This window comes from Protopterus annectens, chromosome 8.part0 (assembly GCF_019279795.1).
Source record: "Protopterus annectens isolate FY-2018-M chromosome 8.part0, PAN1.0, whole genome shotgun sequence".
Taxonomy (NCBI): Eukaryota; Metazoa; Chordata; order Ceratodontiformes; family Protopteridae; genus Protopterus; species Protopterus annectens.
Window position 1 is genome coordinate 971794893 of NC_056741.1, and position 17303 is coordinate 971812195.

The window sequence follows — 17303 nt, forward strand, 5'->3', positions numbered from 1 at the left end:
CCAGGGAATGCCTTGGACAAAATATTAAGGAGATGACTGTTGAATCAGGTGCAGCAGCCAATTGCCTGCAGCACACAAAATCCCGGACTGGAGTACAGGTAGATATGGACAGAAGTCACCATATAAGTACTGATAGTCACACTGGGCATGCTTCTATACTTAGCTAACTTGAGCCCATGTCTGATGCCTTATTTGCCTGAGAAACTGATATATGAAAATATGTGTGTGCATACAGGCAGCTAGGTATACATATTGCTCTCTCCATATCCCCCTCACACAAGATTATTACCCAATCTATCAATATGTGACACAGATATTGTATATATACCCCCAACACCCCCCACACAAAGTGACCACCCCTTTCAATCCAACTTGCTGTTTTAAAAATAGTAACTCTCCACTAAACCTTGGGCTGGATTCACGAAACCTCCATGTAAGACTTAATATGTCTTACTCGGAGGCTGCAGTTGAATGGTATGACATCAGAATACCATGAATATTCATGAGGGCACGCTGACTCATCCGTAAGTTTTACGCGGACTGAGTAGGCAAGCAAGGGGCATGTCCGACTGCTGAGCAGTCTAAAAGTCCACGCCCCTGCAAGGTTTTAAAAAGCATAATGTCAACAGACAAGAGTGAGTCCGCTCAAATGTACATGCACCCAACACCACACTCCCTGACACTGTAAACCCTCATCAGAGTTATAAAATGGAAAATATATTTTTTTAAATCCACGATATAGCTGCCCGTATTTGCACTTGTTTGCACGGGTGTGCCCATTGCTTAACCACAGTTAGCAATTGTGACATTGAAGAGCATATAAGAACTACTTATGCAAATTAATCCAAATAACAATAGCGTAATGGTAGAGCGTATGCACAAAGAGAAGGCATTCACAGTTCGAGTCCCACCACTCCCCTTCTTATTTATGTTTTAAATCAGTATTTGAAATAATACCAGACAAATATGATTAAAATTTTATTAAAAGCAGTGACATGGCCAATGTATCAGTGAACAAAATATATATTTTTAAAGGACCCAGATATAGAATAGCCTGCTGTTAAGCAATGCTTTACCCAGCTAACTACAGATGCCCATAGTTAAATAGTGCTTTAGCCAGCTAAACAGAGTTGCCCATAGTTTAATAGCGCTTTACCCAGCTAAACAGAGTTGCCCATAGTTTAATAGCGCTTTACCCAGCTAAACAGAGTTGCCCATAGTTTAATAGTGCTTTACCCAGCTAAACAGAGTTGCCCAAAGTTTAAAAGCGCTTTACCCAGTGCAATGTGTTTGCGCGGACGTGCGCGCCGAGCCAACCAGGGCACGGTAGGGCACCGGGGAGCAACGTAGAGCTAGGTTGCTTAAACGCAGCCACACCCCCTAGCCTGTCTAGTCAGTATTAAAATAAAAGAGTGACAAGGTTCGAACCCAGGACCCTGTGCATCATAATCAAAGCACAGAACCACTAAACCATGACAGCTTAGGAGAAACAGTCACTATTAGCATACATATACTTAGAAATGGTAGATTAACCATTACTAAGCAGGTCTGCAGTCAGCTTAGAATTCTCAAAAACAGCCAATCACAAAAAAGTGTGGGAAATGCGACATATTTAAGCCCCATCGGCGGGAATACTCACCATAACTGATTGTGGTACCCATTTGCAGTCAGGATGGCAGGTGTCGGAGAGGGCAATTGCTTTAGAGCACAAAAGTGGGGCACTGAGGAGTCCAAATATATGGTTTGGCTCCTAGTCCACCAACATGAAGGCTGACTCATGCAGGGCCAGGTTCAATGGGGAGCATACAAGGCAGAGGCGTGGAACCAGTTGGCACATGATCTTACCAGTGCCACAGGCATTCCTAGGACTGGTGAGCAGGTCCGTCACCACCATGCGGACCTGAAGTGATGAAAGGAGGACCGACTGAACCGATGGATCCAGGAGGCCCATCAGATGTCCAATGCCCCACTACTGAGTAAGTATCCATGTAATTTAGTATGTAAGAAATGTTATCCTAGCCTATAGTATGGATAGGTATGTTCCAATATCCCTTCATTTATATTACAGCTGCAGGTGTTCGTTCCGCGAATCAGCAAGTCTATGCTGATAGGCTAGTAAGGCTCCGCCACCAGGCAGGTAAGTAATTATTCAGCTGGTATTATTATAGAATATAAGTGAGACAGCCTGTAAAAGAGTTCAGTGTTGTAACCCAGTAATAAAGGTCAAATAAGCCTAGAATAAAGCTTTTGCTGGTATTCTAAGATCAGATAAATGATGCAGCCTGAAAAAGAGTATTGTAATCCGTTAATAAAGAGTAAACAAGTCTCATTAGAGTTTCCACCTGTATTGTAATATCAGATAACTGCTTCAGCCTGAAAATGAGTGTTCTAATCCATCAATAAAGGACAGACAAGTCATGAATACATCCTTGTATATACTGACATATGAAATAAGTGAGTCAGCTGGAAAGGATTGTTGTAACCCAGTAATAAATGTTAATAAAGCCTGGAATTAAGTACCATCCTGAGATGTAAATATAAAATAAGTGAGAGAGTGTGAGAAAGAGTTTGAAGCTACCAATAAAGGTGTAAGAAGTCTGGAATAAAGGTATACTGCATGCACTACATAATGAAATGAATGAGACAGCCACAACCAAAGAGTGAGATGTTTTTAATAAAGTACAATACCTGGACTATGTCCATCCCACATTTTGGATATGTTTTTGTACCCTTGCATTATGGAGATAGTATAGTTGTATGAAATGCTGAAAATGTCTAGGCCCATATAAACTGTCTGATGGGAATGCCAGTATCTCAGAAGAATATTTATAGTCCTCAACTGTTTCATGTATAGTATGTACATGTTAATCCGGTACATGAGCAGCTTGTGCTTGTGATCCCACAAATGTCAGTGTGTTGCTAGAACTGTACATAACTGTTCAAATGTAGCAGAATACTTTACCTGAACACAGCCAGATATGAACATATATGAATGCAAATGGAATGTATATTAATCTAGCAGTAACATCTCCATCACTAACATTTCTAAGGTTACATGCAGGGAAACTGTACTAATACATGTAGGGGATATATATCTGCATCTAGTAGGAATGTACAGTATACATATAGGTATTTTAAGTTTTCAATGTAATATTATACCCCCTATGTTATGTTCACAAATGATGCCATTCCACACCAAACTGGGTATGTGTATTCACAATTAATTCATATGGACATTTGTCCTGTTGGTTTTTACATATCTGCATGTACATTGATGCATGTGCCCTGTTCACATATCCAAACCTGATGGCCTGTTGCCACCAATCAACCCTGCATGCTGTTGGAATGTCCACTGTTGTTCTAAATATGCATGTGTTATGCTTGCTGTTCAACGTTTAGAATTCATGTGTGTTTGGTTAATGGGAATACTAGTGCATGCTGTTACAACTAATTTGGAATGGTGTTGTTTGTTACTAACCAAAAATGCCATTAAATACTGCTAAATATAGGACAACTGGAAAGGCGAGTCCCAGCGGACCCACCTCTCCCACCTCATCTGGCTATTGAACCTGGCACCAGTGCCCAGCCCGGGACCTCCTCCTCCGGTGGCCCTGTGCCACCTTCGGGTGGAAGCACTGCAGGGAATGGGGCTCACCCCCCCCCTCTGCAAGCGTGGCCACAGGAGAGCCTCCATTCACCTTCCAAAGGATCCGGGCTGTGGTGCGTAGTGAGATCAGGCATTCTGTGACTGATCCCCTATGCCAGCTTGAGGAGAGAGTGGCTCAGCTCATGGGTGTGAGTGCCCCTCCTATCCAGCCTCCAGCACAGCCTCGGCGTGGGCAGTGAAGGTGCAGTGGTAACTGCCCATGGGTGGGGATCTCAGTTCCACTGTTGCCATCTGTGGGCTCATGGGCTTGCGATATCCAAACATCCATCCCCGTCAATTGTGTTTACCCACCACATGTGTCATACTCCACCCCTGTATGCATCTTGTTTGTCTTGTCTGTTAACCTTCCCAACCCACCTCCCCCAATATTCCTACTTCCTTTAACTCACATTCCACTCTTACCTGAAGAAAAAAAAAAAAAAAAAAAAAAGGGCAATCTGTACCCACAAAAAAATTACGTCCGATACATAGCTGCCCATTTTGCACACATGTCTGCTGGACATGTAAACTGATAATTACAATTGGCTGTACAACATACTATGTTGTCCTCACCCCTCTCTCAGGGGTGGAAGGTTTCAAATCTCACTCTAAATTTCAAACATATGCACAGCTGTTGCTGGTAAAGAATTGGGCAGATATGGGCCTTCCCTACATCCTTCCTACACATCCTGAGCTTGTTTTCCTACTGTCCTACCCTCTTTGTGTCCCCTTTTTCACCACTTTCCTATTTCCCCATTTTCTTTTCTTTAAAAGAAATTAGCGCGGGTGTTAGCAGGAGTAAGCACTTTTAAGCAGTAGTCAGCGGGTATACGCTTGTGTACGCTTAGCTAAGCGTAGATAAGCATAGCTAAGCATCATGCAATCTCGCAAAAACCTGCTTAGAACTGCTTAAAAGTGCCTTAGTCACTCTGTATGACAAGGCCTGTAGTCTGCTCATCAGCAAAATAAAATACCCTTATCAGTCTCGAATCCCGGACCTTGGACACACTAGACTGCATGAATTACCACTGAGCCACAGCAGATATACAATAGCTTGGTGCTGTAATAAATATATCATGCATTACTATGAGGGAATGTAAAGGAAAAATAGGAATGCCATAACACAAATCTTGTTCTGTGGGTCTTTACCAGGAGGTTATGTGAAATGGTATTATATGACCAATTTTGAATTGATATAAGGATTTAAGCAGTGCTTTACCTAGCTAAATACAGTTGCCCAGAGTTTAGCAGCGCTTTACGTGAGTGCGCGCTTGTGTCCGCTTAGCTAAGCATTGTTAAGCGTTGCGCAAACCCGCGCAAACCCACGCAAACCCACTTACAACTGCTTAAAAGTGCCTTAGTCACTCTGTATGACAAGGCCCTTGTACTGCTCAGCAGCAAAATAAAATATCCTTGTCAGTCCCAAACCCCACACCTTGGACTCATCAGTCTGCATGACATACCACTAAGCCACAGCAAATATACAATAACTTGGTGCTGCAATAAATATAACATGCATTAAAAGGAGTGAATGTAAAGGGCAAATAGGAAAGTCAAAGCATTACATTGCAAGAAAGAAATGTAACATGCATTAAAAGGAGTGAATGTAAAGGGGAAATAGGAAAGCCAGAGCATTACAATGCAAGAAAGAAATGTAACATGCATTAAAAGGAGTGAATGTAAAGGAAAAATACGAAAGCCAGAGCAGTACATTTCAAGACAAAAATATAACAGGCATTACAAGGAGTGAATGTAAAGGGAATATAAGAAAGCCAGAGCAATACATTGGAATAACCACTGTTGTATGCTAGTTAATTTCCTAATTCCAAAAGAAAGTACATACTCCCATGTATCCAGTGTTAGCATTAGGAGGTGTGAGTAAACTGACACACTGAGAAGAGTCTACTGGAAGAAGCAACAGTCAGGTTTCAGTACAACATGCATTTCACCGGCTACAGCCCAGCTGCAGATATGAGACATATACCAACATTCTGACTCACACAACAGTGTCCACAGCAAACAAGCATGGTCCCCACCTTGCAAAACTGAAAGACCTACACCTACCTAACCTATCATTTTATAGCAGTGTCCTGAAATCACAGTGAGAACTGCAATTAGCACACAGCAGGATGCATGCAATTACTAAATGGTGGGCACCAATTGGTGCAGAGGTCATCACATGCACATGTGCAGATACCTACAAAAGCAGCCTGTACGTGTTGTCCACACATGCACTAATATCCTTGCAGCATATGGAGAGAGAGAGAGCAAGCAAGAGAGAGAGAGACAGACAGACAAACAAACAAACAAACAAATGAACAGAGGTGTTTGGAGACACAAAAAAAAAAATATTTAAAAAGAAAAATAAACATCAACAGGTACAACAGACAGAGTTAAGAAATACAAAGGTAAGGTATGTAACAGATATGTATTTGGTGGGATGTGAATGATGTGTCTGAAGGGTACTGTACATACAGTGAACCTTCCATATGTGTGCGCAGTCCATATCTATATGTAAATGCAGATGTGCATAGGGCAAGGGACATACTGCAACTGTTAGTGAAGGCTAGACATATATATGTAGTTGAAGGTTGCTATATGTAGATATATAGATATATACATATATAAATATATATATAGAGATATACAGATATATACAGATATATATGAATATATCCGGATATATACAGCTATGTATATATATATATATATATATATATATTTATATATAAATATATATATATATATATATATATATATAGATATACACATATATATATATATATATATATATATATATATATATATAGAGAGAGACAGAGAGAGAGAGAGAGATACATATATAGATATGCATATGTATATATATATATATATATATATAGTGTGTGTGTATATATATATATATATATATATATATATATATATATATATATATATATAGACGTACTGCAACAGGTGCCTGGTGACCAACGCATTGACTGAACACCAGTGTTGATAGTGCAGTACCATACCCCATTCCAAAACACTTTACACACTAACTACCAGGTAGATGGTTGCGTGCCCAACACTGAAGGTGTCAGAAGGGAACATGGGACATGGTGTACAGTAGCGTCCCCTCTGATAATCACAGTTCCACACTAGTCTTGTAATCCCTCTACATTGTACATATCATCACAAAAGGTGTGCCATCTAGGGAAATATAGGTCAGTGTACCCCCTACTCCTCACAATGCCCCATGTGGTATGTACCTCACATGACAACCACAGCAAGTGGAAAGGCCAAAGACATACCTAACAAAGAGTGACACTGCCCCAAACACATGCCCTATGCAGACTGACTCACAAAACCACAACTAGAGTGCATTGCATACATCATACACAGAGGTCACCATTGCCAGACATACAGAGGTATGTCACACTCATAGCAGTCGGCCAACCACCATGACAACACCTCATAATCCCTCCAGGCTACATGACCTAGGGCCCACAGCACATGCTGGAGGTACAGGTTCCTATACACAAATATGCCATACTCTGGACTAAACTACCCAGCATTAATAAACATGGCTCATCATTAGTAGATGTCATACATACCCCTGATGAATTTTATGGAGATAGGTAATATGCCCTGGGAGTCACCTCTGTGTATCCATTTGACAAGAGCAAGTGTAATCACATTACATGTGTGTCAAATGGCAGGGTAGCATATGGCTAGGCTGCTGTAGGCCCCGGGCCAATAGTGTAGTAGCTACCTATGACACAATGCGCACACACATGTACTCAGTGCAATACCAGCTATGTGAGGTGGAATGAGTGTGACACTGACTGTGTGCAAGGTCTGTAAAGGTGTGATAGCTTAGCGTGAAGTTGTGTCTGTCATGGTAGTTTGTGTCCTAGGTGTGAGGGCAGAGAAAGATTTGTCAGTTATTGGGATGCAGACATAGTAGGATGGCATATGTTGTGATGTAGTACCTTGTGTACGACTGTGGTGTCCCATTGTAGGCTGTAGCAATACATGTATGCTCAGTAAGTGGTACTGCTGGTGAATCCAGGTCACATATGAACTGTTGTACTACCTGAAGCTGTAGGCCTAAACACCACAGTATGGTGTATGTTCACATTCCCTGGTATCACTATCTTGTGTGTTTCCTGTAGTCTGCACTGATCACATTCCTCAGGCTTAAGTATCTGTAAGTAGGGGCACGCAGTACTATAAGGTACACAGGTAATGTTCATCTGTGTTGGCATACATTTGTGTGCTGTATGTATGTCTAATATGTGTGTAATGATGCCTGTAACATGGACACAATCACATGTGTGTTACAGGGTATGTGTGTGTACCTAGCAACATGTATACTCTGTTACAGCAGTATGCCAGCTATATTAACAACCGTGCACATATGTTAGGTAGGGGTATGGCATCAAAGTCTAGGGTGGTTTACTGTTAATACTGTAACTGTATATTACATTCATTGCATTGGATGACAATATTCGCCATGCATTAGCTTGATATATACCCCCAGTGTGAGGATGTGCATTGTATTCAATACAGTGTGTTGAGTACTGGTGTATACTGGTTTGTTGTATGGAGTGCAGCAGCCACTGTCAGGCAGTTGTGGGTTGAGCACTGATATGTGGTATTGAATGTGTGTATCCTCTGATAGACAGACAGATGCTATATCTGGCAGTTAAGTGATATCTGTACTTCATAATGTTAAGTTTGCCACATGACTTGCTCACACATATTGTTTAATTGTCTTCCAGAGTTATGGCTCATCGCCGCAATCCTGTGTATACAGCTGCAGAGGAGGAGGTCATACAGGCCAGCCTGTATCAGAACTATGCACAGCTTTTTTCCAGGGCCAGCCAGCACCAGCATGAGTGCACTGCACTGTGGCAAGATCTTGTTCGCTGGGTAAATGACATAGGCATGCATAACCGGATATATGAGCAGGTACGCCATCACTGCAGTGATTTAATCAGACATGTCTGGCAGAGTGCGTTTGATATCCATAGGCAACAGCTTGCCACAGGTGGTGGGGCGTCCATACATCCCCCCTCACTAGAGTGGAGGAGCTGCTCCTAAGCATGGTGGCTCCTGGTCTACAGCAGCAGCAACATCATGCATGTGTCATCATGGAGGCTGGCGCTACCCAGCAGGACAACATGGAGTATGTAGGTAATATGCCCGAGCTGTAGACTACTGTTACCTGTATTGTTAGAATATGCTTATGTGAGATGTGTATTGTGTGTTTAGCAGTTGTGCTGCCTCTCATGTGCATTACTGATATTTGGAATAGTATCTCCACACCTGTGACTGTTGTCTGTTGTTCCACTGTAGATTAGCGCACTCACGCATAGCAGCAATGCCACAGTTGTGGCTACTGTTAAACTGTAAAAAACAAAAATGAGCCAGCAGCAAGTAGACTGAGTTTAAACAAAAAGTAGTTTAATAAAAACTACTCAAACAGCATAGTAGCATCCAAAACAAACCGGTTTCGGCCACGGTTGTAAACCTAGCCTTCTTCAGTGTACAGCAAGGAGGCTTATCACAATTGCTGTATTTAAACAAGTAGAGCCATACTGATTGGTTACAAGGTTTTTAAACATATGCTGATGAACAATCAGCATAAATAGTGAGAATTAATACATTCAAAATACATTATGGACCAGAATACATTCAGTAAGACTGAAATAAACTATATCTATGTATATATTTATTATACATATATATGTATTGTGGATATTGAAACACCAATTATACATAATCCAATATCCAACAAAGATATATCATATATGCAAGTCTTTGTTTATAAACATTCATTTAGCCCAGGATTAAATAATGCACCCAATTTGGTTATCCATTTATTTTCTTTTAAGTTAAGTTTGTTATGCCAACCACTCTTATTGGTTCTATCACCAATAATTTTATCAATAATGGTAAAATGAAATTTTGCAGTGCCATGGGTGAGAGTATGTTTGTATAGTGCGTTGGTTATTTTCTTGCATCTAATGTCACTGAGATGCACAGAGATACGTAGTTTGACTGGTCGTGACGTCTGCCCAACATAAAATGAGTGGCAGGTGCAACAAGCCAAATAAATGGCCCAATCCGTGTTACAATTGGCAAAAAATGTAATGTCAAAGACTGTGTTGGTATTCCTACTAGTAAACTCCTTGATTTTCAACATGTGCTTACAATTGACACAGTGGCCACATGGAAAGGAACCTATGAGCTTGTCACCCAAAATAGTGGTTTGATACACCTGCGGTAGGGTGGATTCATAATGATGTTTGTAGTGATTGAAATGGCCAGCCAAATTCTTGCCTTTTCGAAAAGAGAATAGGCATTTGTCAGGAATAATGTTTTTAGTTCTAACATCGGCCTCCAGTATATTCCAGTTGTCCCTGATGATCTTAATAAAGTTGTTAGTATTTCTACCAAATGTGGTGGTAAATCTTAATTTATTAGACTTGATGAGCTTCTTCTGATATGTTAATAGATTAGGTCTATGTAGACCAGATGCATGATTCTGAGCCATAGTCACATATCCAGAATTATAGCCCCTCTCAATAAATCTATTATGCAAATCCTGAGCATGATTGACAAAAGTATTATTATCAGAACAATTACGCCTAATCCTGATAAATTGTGATTTAGGAATGTTCTTTGCAATGTGTTTTGGATGAAAGCTGGATGCGTGGAGAATCGTATTGTACTGAGGGAATTTTCTATGAGTTTCAGTTGTTAAGGTGTTGTCGTTGTTTCTAGTTACCAAAACATCCAAAAATGTAATAGATTTTTGGTCATAGGTAATTGTAAATTGTATTCCCCATTTATTATCATTCAGATATTCCATAAATTCCTGGAGATATGGAACATCCCATCTCCACACCATCCAGCAATCATCCAAGTATCTACGCCAGATATCAATTTCTGGCAAAAACAAATTATGAGTGTCATCATAGATCATAATTTGTTCAATATATGCCATAAACAGATCTGCATATATGGGGGCAAAAGATGCCCCCATAGCTGTACCTCTGATCTGTAGGTAACATTCCTGGTTGTAGAAAAAAACATTTTTAGTCAAAACATGCTCAGTCAAATTTAACAAAAGAGTATTGAATCCAGGTTGGTATAATTTGGATTCATTGAGCCAAAATTCAATAGCATCAAGTCCTCCCCAATGTGGAATGTTAGTGTAAAGTGAACTTACGTCCAAGGTACAAAGCAACCAGTCTGAATCCAACTGCATGTCATTTACAATACTCAAAAATTGAGTAGTGTCTTGTATTCGTGATCTAACATGTGTTAACAAAGGCTTTAAATGCATAGTTAGGAATTCAGAAAGAGGTTCAGTAATCGACCCCATACCTGACACAATGGGCCTTCCAGGTGGATGTAAAAGATCCTTATGTATTTTTGGTAGAAAATAAATATATTGTCTAGTAGGATCAGTAATAGTTAAATGATAGAGTGTTTTTTTATTGATAATACCATTGTCAACAGCAGAATTCAGAAAATCATCAATATCCTTTTAAAACTGAGGTGGGGTCCAGTGGCATTTTGTATAATACTTAGCATCATTAAGTTGTTTATGTGCTTCAATGTCATAATCACACCAATCTAGCACTACCACTGCCCCTCCTTTGTCTGCGTTGATAATTACCAAATCTTTATTACGCAAGTTCCTCTAGGCAAGATTTTTCACCATCAGTAATGTTATTAGACATAGGTATCTCATAGTTATGCTTAAAATGTAACTCATTAAGCACACTTCGCAAAAATAGATTAACAGTTGGATGCATGGGGGGAGTGAACTTGGAAGTGTGATATTTGAAAGATTCCATTTGTGAGTATTCTGAATCACCTTGATCCTGGTAAAACAATTTTAGGTTGATAAGTCTGCAAAATGCAAATAAATCATTAGTGAATAAGTCTTCTGGAACAAAAAAGCCAGGAATGAAGGATAGACCTTTATTTAGTAAAGATATCTGTTCATCTGTTAGTGTAGTACTGGATATGTTACATACATTGTTTACTTTTTGGTCAATATCTCCAACAAATTCTGAAGACTGGTGACTTTTTCTATGCTTCCTGCCCCCCCTCCTCCTCCCTCTGTGTTCCCTAAAGGGGATACATAGTTTTTACGTTTGGGGGTGGGGGAATCCATAGTGGACTGTGTGTCAGTATCTGTGCCAGACGAGGTTTCAAAGTCAGTGGACTCAATATTATTACTATGCCCTTTTAATATGGAGCGTGGACGTTTCCTTTTGGGTTTAGAAAATTGTTTGTTAACATTATGTCCTTCTTGGAATCGGACATGCCTAATATTCTTGAACGGTTGTCCCTTATCATAATCTGAAAGGTCACGAGAAAACTTTTTAAGTTTTCTTTCTTTCAGAATAGTATCAAAACTCAACAGTTCTGTACTCAATTTTGTTAATAAAGTGGGAAAAAAAGGTTCATTTTGATAATGATTGCATTCCTCAATAGACTTAAGAACTGAAGTGGTTTCACTCTCAATGATTCTAGTGTAATAGTCAGATAAAGATTTCACAAACTTCATTGAGCATTCCTGTTGGATAGAGTTCCATTCCGTAAGTAAATTATCATCGGGGCTAGCCACCAAGGGCTGTATTTTCACTCTGAGACCCCTAGGGCAAATGCCCTTTACCAAATATGCTTTTAATAATTTGTGGTGCCAAACACAAGATCTCAGTGCCTTCATATTTTTATTTAATGCAGCAAATTGTTGTTCACATTTTTGTTCAGGTTTTAAAGATATCATATTCCCTGAAGCAGTGGTGTCATCACCAATGCCAAATGCTGCAATATCATCTTTATCCGATGATAGATCCAGAAGTAACTTTTTGAGATCCATAATGTAACCAAGATTGTTCTTAAATAAAACCACGGCCTGTATAGAAAGATCAAATGATCCAACAATAAACAGACAATAATGGCAATACACAATAATACTAAAAGTTAGTTCGTTGTAGCCACGTCTGGTACAGGACAATAATGGTACTTAGATAATTACTTGTGAAGACAATCAAAGGTCTGTAGTTTGGCATACAAATATCTAATTTTTATTAAAATAAAAAAAAAAAAAAAAAAAAAGGGTAGTCCCAGTAGTGAAAAAAATGTAAGACTCAGAAGGTAATTCTGTACGTCAGCTCAATGGAGTGAAAAATACATTTAGATGTAGCTATTTGCCAAAATACACCGGTATTGTTCAAATTATATAAAGCAAGTCATGGGCAGATACTGACTCAGTAGGCCACACTTAACAAATAGTTAGCTTATACTATAGTTAAATCAGTCATAGGGTCTCCAAGATGGTAATATTATATAGACTCATATGACTTAATTCCTGACTGTAAAAATAATAAGCTTCATAAATCATCAATGTCTCTAATATACTGTAGGGAGAACTGTCATAAATCAACTATGTTATTTCAAAATTTGTTAGTATTGACCCTTCGATAGCATATAAAATTGCTCAGGATAAATCTTTTTCAAAGGTGAAAAAATCAATGAAGTAATGTTGCCCAGCATATACATAGGCCCACACAACCAAGAGCATAAAAAATAAATGCACAACAGAAGGCTAACTAGAGATCATAGATGTTAACAATAGTTATGTATATATATCTCAATAATTATCCAAATTTCTGAAATAAATCACAGTATAGACAAAGAGACATAATTATTGTTGTTAACAAAATAGAAATGAAGCACAGTATAGAGTCCAGCAAAATGACTCCAAATGGAAACTAGAAAAAATGTCCACCTGTATTATAAAAAATAATAAAGATGCAGTCCCTTTTAAACATTTTCTGATGATAACTGTCAAGTGACGGGAGATGTAATCCAATCCTAATTGCAGTGAAATGCAAATGGCACTGACCATGAAATAGCCGTAACGAAATTATACAAGAAGATGTAAATCATATCCATAAAGAAAATCAAATGTTAGTATAAAATTGCATCATGAAACCAAAATAGTCACAGTAATTCACAACCCCTAGATGTAAAAAAGTTGTTAACCAATGTTCCAATAATATATATACACACTGAAAATCAGCCAAAAAATGGAAAAATATAGATTCCACCCTTCAGAAAAGTATATATCAACTACTTTCATAAAGTTCCACAAGTATGTAAGTTGCGGTCTGTTGAGTCATAGAACAGAATATGGACCCGATAGCTCCAACAGTTAAATCACAATCCCCAGATGTAAAAAGGGTTGTTTAGCCAGTGTTCCGATGGTGTCCACTGAAGACCAACCATAACAAAGTGAAAAATATAACTTCTGCCTTTTTTAAAAGAATTATATCAATTGGTTTGATGAAGTTCCCCAATTGTATAAGCAGTTGTCATCCAATATTCAAACGTTATTCACTGGAAACATCCAAAGATTAAATTCTAGTTCGCCATGTTGAAAATTAAACCACGCACATATAAACATCATTAATTAAAAAAAATTTTATTTCCTTAGTATCAAGTCAAATAGATACTTCAAGGAGCCCAAAACGAAATCGTAATTTGCCCAGTCCGTGTATAAGTAAACCACTCACCCAATGGTACACACAAACATTACCGGAGATAATCTCCCTTGTACTGCAGTTGGTATAAATGAAGAACGACTGATGTTCTTCTGGTGATATGTGGCAATATGCGTGAAAAACAGGATCACAAAGGCCCCTTTAAAAATAGGATACAAAGCGGTCCAAGAGTAATTCGAAATTAAATCCAAATAGGTGAACCAAACGCCTGGCCGCAAACGCGACGACACAGTCCACCATGTTTCCCCCAGCAGGAGAAAGAAAGAGGCGTAACATGCAAAAATGTCCCCCTGCACGTAAGGAGCTGCACGGCTCTCCGTGAATGAACCCAAAAAGCAAAAATGAGCCAGCAGCAAGTAGACTGAGTTTAAACAAAAAGTAGTTTAATAAAAACTACTCAAACAGCATAGTAGCATCCAAAACAAACCGGTTTCGGCCACGGTTGTAAACCTAGCCTTCTTCAGTGTACAGCAAGGAGGCTTATCACAATTGCTGTATTTAAACAAGTAGAGCCTTACTGATTGGTTACAAGGTTTTTAAACATATGCTGATGAACAATCAGCATAAATAGTGAGAATTAATACATTCAAAATACATTATGGACCAGAATACATTCAGTAAGACTGAAATAAACTATATCTATGTATATATTTATTATACATATATATGTATTGTGGATATTGAAACACCAATTATACATAATCCAATATCCAACAAAGATATATCATATATGCAAGTCTTTGTTTATAAACATTCATTTAGCCCAGGATTAAATAATGCACCCAATTTGGTTATCCATTTCTTTTCTTTTAAGTTAAGTTTGTTATGCCAACCACTCTTATTGGTTCTATCACCAATAATTTTATCAATAATGGTAAAATGAAATTTTGCAGTGCCATGGGTGAGAGTATGTTTGTATAGTGCGTTGGTTATTTTCTTGCATCTAATGTCACTGAGATGCTCAAAGATACGTAGTTTGACTGGTCGTGACGTCTGCCCAACATAAAATGAGTGGCAGGTGCAACAAGCCAAATAAATGGCCCAATCCGTGTGACAAATTGGCAAAAAATGTAATGTCAAAGACTGTGTTGGTATTCCTACTAGTAAACTCCTTGATTTTCAACATGTGCTTACAATTGACACAGTGGCCACATGGAAAGGAACCAATGAGCTTGTCACCCAAAATAGTGGTTTGATACACCTGCGGTAGGGTGGATTCATAATGATGTTTGTAGTGATTGAAATGGCCAGCCAAATTCTTGCCTTTTGAAAGAGAATAGGCATTTGTCAGGAATAATGTTTTAGTTCTAACATGCCTCCAGTATATTCCAGTTGTCCCTGATGATCTTAATAAAGTTGTTAGTATTTCTACCAAATGTGGTGGTAAATCTTAATTTATTAGACTTGATGAGCTTCTTCTGATATGTTAATAGATTAGGTCTATGTAGACCAGATGCATGATTCTGAGCCATAGTCACATATCCAGAATTATAGCCCCTCTCAATAAATCTATTATGCAAATCCTGAGCATGATTGACAAAAGTATTATTATCAGAACAATTACGCCTAATCCTGATAAATTGTGATTTAGGAATGTTCTTTGCAATGTGTTTTGGATGAAAGCTGGATGCGTGGAGAATCGTATTGTACTGAGGGAATTTTCTATGAGTTTCAGTTGTTAAGGTGTTGTCGTTGTTTCTAGTTACCAAAACATCCAAAAATGTAATAGATTTTTGGTCATAGGTAATTGTAAATTGTATTCCCCATTTATTATCATTCAGATATTCCATAAATTCCTGGAGATATGGAACATCCGATCTCCACACCATCCAGCAATCATCCAAGTATCTACGCCAGATATCAATTTCTGGCAAAAACAAATTATGAGTGTCATCATAGATCATAATTTGTTCAATATATGCCATAAACAGATCTGCATATATGGGGGCAAAGATGCCCCATAGCTGTACCTCTGATCTGTAGGTAACATTCCTGGTTGTAGAAAAAAACATTTTTAGTCAAAACATGCTCAGTCAAATTTAACAAAAGAGTATTGAATCCAGGTTGGTATAATTTGGATTCATTGAGCCAAAATTCAATAGCATCAAGTCCTCCCCAGTGTGGAATGTTAGTGTAAAGTGAACTTACGTCCAAGGTACAAAGCAACCAGTCTGAATCCAACTGCATGTCATTTACAATACTCAAAAATTGAGTAGTGTCTTGTATTCGTGATCTAACATGTGTTAACAAAGGCTTTAAATGCATAGTTAGGAATTCAGAAAGAGGTTCAGTAATCGACCCATACCTGACACAATGGGCCTTCCAGGTGGATGTAAAAGATCCTTATGTATTTTTGGTAGAAAATAAATATATTGTCTAGTAGGATCAGTAATAGTTAAATGATAGAGTGTTTTTTTATTGATAATACCATTGTCAACAGCAGAATTCAGAAAATCATCAATATCCTTTTTAAAACTGAGGTGGGGTCCAGTGGCATTTTGTATAATACTTAGCATCATTAAGTTGTTTATGTGCTTCAATGTCATAATCACACCAATCTAGCACTACCACTGCCCCTCCTTTGTCTGCGTTGATAATTACCAAATCTTTATTACAAGTTCCTCTAGGCAAGATTTTTCACCATTAGTAATGTTATTAGACATAGGTATCTCATAGTTATGCTTAAAATGTAACTCATTAAGCACACTTAAAAAAGAGATTAACAGTTGGATGCATGGGGGGAGTGAACTTGGAAGTGTGATATTTGAAAGATTCCATTTGTGAGTATTCTGAATCACCTTGATCCTGGTAAAACAATTTTAGGTTGATAAGTCTGTAAAATGCAAATAAATCATTAGTGAATAAGTCTTCTGGAACAAAAAAGCCAGGAATGAAGGATAGACCTTTATTTAGTAAAGATATCTGTTCATCTGTTAGTGTAGTACTGGATATGTTACATACATTGTTTACTTTTTGGTCAATATCTCCAACAAATTCTGAAGACTGGTGACTTTTTCTATGCTTCCTGCCCCCCCCCCTCCTCCCTCTGTGTTCCCTAAAGGGGATACATAGTTTTACGTTTG